The sequence below is a fragment of the Mesocricetus auratus genome, unplaced genomic scaffold (genome assembly GCF_017639785.1).
Source record: "Mesocricetus auratus isolate SY011 unplaced genomic scaffold, BCM_Maur_2.0 Super-Scaffold_100676, whole genome shotgun sequence".
NCBI lineage: Eukaryota > Metazoa > Chordata > Mammalia > Rodentia > Cricetidae > Mesocricetus > Mesocricetus auratus.
In genome coordinates, this window is record NW_024429266.1 from 52,603,845 (window position 1) to 52,611,260 (window position 7,416).

The following is a 7,416-nucleotide window of genomic DNA, read 5'->3' on the forward strand; positions in this document are numbered from 1 at the left end:
CCAACAGGGTGCTAACTGAAACAGTGTAGGCCTTTTGAAGCCTCAAAGCCCACCCCTGCAGCAGGCTTTCTGTAGGCTACCAACCAGCTCTCAAATCATGACACGGAGACTTATTAGTTATGAATGCTCGGCCTTATCTGCTTGTCCCATTAATTCTTGTTTTGTTTTTGTTTTTTTGAGACAGGGTTTCTCTGTGGCTTTAAAGGCTCTCCTGAAACTAGCTCTTGTAGACCAGGCTGGTCTCAAACTCACAGACATCCACCTACCTCTTCTTCCCAAGTGCTGCAATCAAAGGCATGCGCCACCACCACACAGCCCCACTCATTCTTATAACTTAATTTAACCTGTTCTCTTCACCTATGTTTTGCCTCTGGGTTTTTTTTTTACCTTTGTTTCACTGTGTGTCCTGCTTTTCCTTCTTCTTCATGTCTGGCTGCTAGCTGCCTGGCTGACTGGTCTTGGGTGTCTACCAACCTCTCTTTCCACCTCGTTCTCTCTTTTTTTCTCCCCTGGAACCTAGATTTCTCCTACTACTTAATCTCTCTGCCTGCCAGCCCACCTATTCTTCTACTGCATAACTATTTGGCTGTCCAGCTTTTTATTAGACCAATCAGATGCCTTAGGCCAGCAAAGCAACACATCTTTACATAGTTAACCAAATGTAACACACTTTTACATAGTTAAAGTACTATTCTACAACACACCCCCAGTGACACACCTCCTCCAACAAGCCACATCTCCCAATCTTTCTCCAACAGTTCCACCATCTGGGGACCAAGTATTCAAACATATGAGGTTATGGGGGCCATACCATTCAAACCACCACAAGTATATATTCCCTCTGAAGAACAATTTCAAACCCTGGAGGGGCAGTAACACTCCTTGAATTCCCAACACTTTCAAGGCAGAGGCAGGCGGGTCAAGGTCAATCTCGTCTGCATCAAGAGTTCCAGATCAGCCAGAGTTACACAGTAGCTCTCTCTCTCAAAAAAAAATTCAACATGCAAACAGACATACACACACACACAAACATGAATGTGTATATGCACTACACACACACAAGAAAAATTAAAATAGTGTGTACTTCAAAGGTACAGAAAAGGTATTCAACAAGATCATAGAAGAAAACTTTCCTAACCTAAAGAAGGATATGCCTGTGAAAATACAAGAATCTTACAGAACACCAAATAGGCTAGAACAGAAAAAGAAGTCCCCTCGCCACATAATAATCAAAACATCAAATCTACAGAATAAAGAGAAAATATTAAGAGCAGCTAAAGAAAAAGGCCAAGTAACATATAAAGGCAGACCTATACGAATTACACCCGACTTCTCAATTGAAACTATGAAAGCCAGAAGATCCTGGACAGATGTCCTACAAACACTAAGAGAACAAGGATGCCAGCCCAGACTACTGTATCCAGCAAAATTTTCAATTACTGTAGATGGAGAAAACAAAATATTCCATGATGAAGCCAGATTTAAACAATACATATCCACCAATCCAGCCCTACAGAAAATACTGGAAGGAAAACTTCAACCCAACGAAGATAACTACATTCACAAAGACATAGGCAACAGATAATCCCATTTTACCAAACACCAAAAGAAAAAGGGAGGAAAACCTACACACAATACCACCACCAATAATCAAAAACAAACAAGAATCAAGAATCAATTGCCATTAATATCCCTCAATGTCAATGGTCTCAACATGCCTATAAAAAGACACAGACTAACAAAATGGATATGAAGACAGAACCCATCCTTCTGCTGCATCAAGAAACACATCTCAACATGAAAGACAGACGTTACCTCAGAGTAAAGGGTTGGGAAAAGATTTTCCAATCAAACGGACCCAAGAAACAAGCTGGTGTAACAATCCTAGTATCTAACAAATTAGACTTGAAATTAAAATAAATCAAAAGAGATGAAGAAGGACATTTCATATTCATCACAGGAAAAGTCCATCAAGATGAAGTCTCAATTCTGAACATCTATGCCCCAAATACAAAGGCACCCACATTCATGAAAGAAACATTACTAAAACTCAAATCTCACATAAAATCTCACACACTAGTAGTAGGAGACTTCAACACTCTGCTCTCACCACTAGACAGAACCTCCAGACAGAAACTTAACAAAGAAACAAAAGAACTAACAAGTTATGATCCACCTAGGCTTAACAGACATCTATAGAAAATTACATCCAAACACAAAAGAATATAACTTCTTTTAAGCACCACATGGAACCTTCTCTAAAATCAGCCACATAATCGGAAACATAGCAGATACAAAAAAATTGTAATAACCCCCTGTTTCTTATCAGACCACCATGCATTAAAATTAGAATTCAACAATAACACAAAGCACAGAAACCCTACAAATGCACAGAAATTGAACAATGCACAATTGTACCATCCATGGGTCAAGAAAGAAATAAAAAAAGAGATTAAAGACTTCCTGGAATTCAATGAGAATGAAGACACAATATAACCAAGCTTATGCAACCAGTGCTGAGAGGAAAGCTCATACCACTAAGTGCCCACATGAAGAAACTGGAGAACAGTCACACTAGAGAATTAATAGCACAACTGAAAGCTCTAGAACAAAAAGAAGCAAACTCACCCAGGAGGAGTAGATGCCAGGAAATAATCAAATTGAGGGCTGAGATCAATAAAGTAGAAACCAGGAAAACATTACAAAGAATCAATGAAGCAAAGAGTTGGTTCTTTGAGAAAATCAACAAGATAGACAAAACTTTATCCAAACTAATCAAAAAGCAGAGAGAAAGCACACTATTTTACAAAGTCAGAAATGAAAAGTGGCACATAACAACGGACACTGAGGAAATCCAGAGAATCATCAGGACATACTTTGTAAATCTGGACTCCACAAAATTCGAAAATTTAAAGGAAATGGACAATTTTCTGGATAGGTATCACTTGCCAAAACTAAATCAAGAACAGATAAGCAATCTAAACAGATATATAACCCTTAATGAAATACAGTAGTCATCAAAAATCTCCCAACCAAAAAAAGCCCAGGCCCAGATGGCTTCAGTGCAGAATTTTACCAGAAATTCAAAGAGCTAATTCCAATATCCCTCAAAGTGTTCCACACAATAGAAGCAAGAGGTTTGCTGCCAAACTCTTTTTACAAGGCTACAATTACCTTGGTACCCAAGCCACACAAAGACACAACTAAGTAAGAAAACTACAGACCAATTTCCCTCATGAACGTTGATGCAAAAATACTCAATAAAATACTGGCAAATCCAACCCAAGGACACATCAGAAAAATCATGCACCATGATCAAGTAGGCTTTATCCCAAGGATACAGGGATGGTTCAACATACGAAAATCCATCAATGTAATCCACCATATAAACAAGTAGAGAAACAAAAATTACATGATCATCTCACTAGATGCTGAAAAAGCCTTTGACAAAATCCAACACCCCTTCATGATAAAGGTCTTGGAGAGATCAGGGATAACAGGAACATACCTAAACATAATAAAAGCTATATACAGCAAACCAACAGCCAACATCAAACTAAATGGAGAGAAACTCAAAGCAATTCCTCTAAAATCAGGAACAAGACAAGGCTGTCCACTCTCTCCATACCTCTTCAATATTGTACTTGAAGTTCTAGCCAAGGGGATACAAATTGAAAAGGAAGAGGTAAAACTTTCACTATTTGCAGATGATATAATAGTTTATATAACTGACCCCAAAAAACTCTACCAGGGAACTCCTACAGCTGATAAACACCTTCAGCAAAGTGGCAGTATACAAGATCAACTCAAGAAAGTCAGTAGCCCTATTATATACAGATGATAAAAGGGCTGAGAGAAACATCACCCTTTACAATTGCCACAAACAACATAAAATACCTTCGGTTAACCCTAACCAAACAAGTGAAAGACCTGTATAGCAAGAACTTTGAATCTTTAAAGAAATAAATTAAAGAAGACACCAGAAAATGGGAGAGATCACCCATGCTCTTGGATAGGTAGGATCAACATAGTAAAAATGGCAATCTTGCCAAAAGCAATCTACAGATTCAATGCAATCCCCATTAAAATCCCAGCACAATTCTTCCCAGACCTTGAAAGAACAATTCTCAACTTTATATGGAAAAACAAAAAACTCAGGATAGCCAAAACAACCCTGTTCAACAAGGCAATGTCCAGAGGCATTACTATCCCTGACTTCAAGCTCTCTTATAGAGCTAGAATCCTGAAAACAGCTTAGTATTGGCACAAAAATAGACAGGTGGACCAATGGAATGGAATCGAAAACCCTGATATTAACCCACACATGTATGAACACTTGGTTTTTGATGAAGAAGCCAAAATTATACAATAGAAAAAAGAAAGCATCTTCAACAAATGGTGCTAGCAAAACTGGATGCTGGCATGTAGAAGACTGCAGATAGATCCATGTCTATCACCATGCACAAAACTTAAGTCCAAATGGATTAAAGACCTCAACATAAATCCAGTTACACTGAACCTCTTAGAAGAGAAAGTGGGGGGGGGACACCCTTGAACGAATCGGTACAGGAGACTGCTTCCTGAACGTAACACTAGTAGCACAGACATTGAGATCAACAATTGATAAATGGGACCTGCTGAAACTGAGAAGCTTCTGCAAGGCAAAGGACACAGTCAGCAAGACAAAAAGGCAGCCCACAGAATGGGCAAAGATATTCACTAACCCCACATCTGACAGAGGGCTGATCTCCAAAATCTACAAAGAACTCAGGAAGCAAGTCTCCAAAGCACCAAAGGATCCCATTAAAAAGTGGTCTACAGAACTAAATAGAAGAGTCTAAAATGGCTGAGATACACTTGAGAAAGTGCTCAACATCCCTAGCAATCAGGGAAATGCAAATCAAAACAACTCTGAGATACCATCTTACTCCTGTTAGAATGGCTAAAATCAACAACTCCAATGACAGTTAATGCTGGAGAGAATATGGAGAAAGGAGAACACTCCTCCACTGTAGGTAGGAGTGCCAACTTGTACAACCAGTATGGAAATCAGTATGTAGATTCCTCAGGAAAATGGAAATCAGTTCATCACAAGACCCAGCAATTTCACTCTTAGGCATATACCCAAAAGATGCCGATTCATACAACAATGTTCCACTATGTTCATAGCAGCATTATTTGTAATAGCCAGAACCTGGAAGCAACCTAGATGCCCCTCAACTGAAGAGTAGATCGAGAAAATGTGGTACATTTACACAATGGAGTACTATTCAGCAGAAAAAAGCAATTGAATCTTGAAATTTGCAGGCAAATGGATGGTACTAGAAGAAACCATCCTGAGTGAGGTAACCCAGTCACAAAAAGACAAGGATGGTATGTGCTCACTCGTATATGGATTTTAGACATGAATCAGGGGAGTGCCAGCCTACAATCCCACTGCCAGAGAGTCTGGGAAACAGGAAGGACCCTAAGAGAGATATGCATGGTACCCCAGAGAAGGAGAATGAGGCAAGATCTCCTGAGCAGATTGGGAGCATGGGGGGAGCCAGGAAAAAGAGAGGGGGAGAAGACGAGGAGAGAGGAGGACATGGGGGAGCAGGAAGGTGATTCAGGAGAAGAATAGAGGAGAGCAGGATGAAAGATACCATAAGAGGGAGTCATTCTAGGTTTGAGGGGAGATCAGGCACTAGTGAGGTTTCCAGAGATCTACAAGGATGACAGCAACTGGAAAACTAAGCAATAGTACAGAGACTACCTTAAATGCCCGTCCCTGATATTGAGTTTGATGACTACCTTATATGCCATCCTAGAGCCTTCATACTATGGCTGATGGAAGCAGCGGCAGACACCCACAGCTAAACACTGAACTGAACTCCTGGAACCCAGTGACAGAAAGGGAGGAGTGATGAGCAAAGGGGTCAAGATTGGGCTGGTGAAACCCAGAGAAACAGCTGACCTGAACAAGGGGGAGATCTTAGACCCCAAACTAGTGGCTGAGGGGCCAGCATGGGACTGATCCAGACCCCCTGAATATGGGTTTCAGTGAGGAGACCTAGGCAATCTATGGGGCTTTGGGTAGTAGATCAGTATATATCACTGGCACACAAGTGGACTTTGGACACGCATCCCACAATGAGGGATGCTCTCTAAATCTGGACACTTGGGAGAGGGCCTAGGTCCCCCCAGAACAAAATAACAGACTCTAGATATCCCCCATAGAGGGCCTTACCCTCCCAGGGGAAAGGAATGGGGATTGGTTGGGGGTTGGTGCGGAGAAGCAGGCATGGTGGAGAGGGAGAGGGAGCTGGGACTGACATGGGAAGCAAGCTTGTTTCTAATTTAAATATATAATTAAAGAGTGTTTCAAAAAATAGTGTGTACTAAAGTGTCATTTTTGCATCTTATTAATTTTTTGCTTCATGTTTACAAAGGCATTGTAAGTCATGAAAATCATAATTTTACAACAGGAAGGCAGAATGATTCTTGTCAGGGTCTGAGACAGACAACAGAGGAACACGCTCACTGCAAGGCTCTGGCAGCACGGGAAGTGATGGACTTCAGTGACCATAAACACGGAGGAAAGACATTAAAGCAAACGAGGAAGAAATGCTGCCCTCTCTAGACATTGTCTTAATCAGCAGGACTGAGACTGACTCCACTTTATTTCATCCTGTAAATATGGTCTATGGAGACCTTGCCCTGCTCTTCCCAGAGGGTACAACAGTTCCATCAGGCAAGCTTCAGGGATTGTTGAAGCCGAGGAATGTGTAGACAGTGGTGCCGATCTGAGTCCATGCCTGCAATCCCAGTACTTCAAAAGCATAGCAGAAAGGTTGCCATGAGTTCAAGGCCAGCCTGGCCTGTGTGGCAAGTATCCTAATCTCAAAAAAAAAAAAATGAGTGAGACAGACAGACAGACAGACAGACAGACCAGACCAGACCAGACCAGACCAGACCAGACAGAGATTCATACTATTGTATGTCAGGAAAGATGGTTAGAGAGGCTGTGAAGAAATTGAAGAACTGCTCAGGGCAGAGTGTTGAGGAACATTTTACTCTATCCTTAAAGTATCTCTGATGGTCATCTCCATCAATCCCTTCCTCACTGCTGTTGCCAGGAAACCATTGCAGAGATTGGACACAGCACCATTGATGGGAAGTAACTGAGGGGGAATATAGTGGATAATTCTGAATAAGCCCAAGGTGGATGGCAGTGTCTAGGAGGGTCTTTCTTACATCCAGATGAAAAGCTGCAGTCGCTAAAACTGTTAGCCTCAAATCTCAGCAGAACTAAATGGGAGAGGAAAACTGAGGTCATATTCACCTCATCCCTCCAGTGTCTAGGAAAAGATAGGCGCAGCGATGCTCCCCAGCCCATCCTTGGGAAAGCACAGCTGCCTCCAGTGTGTAAACATG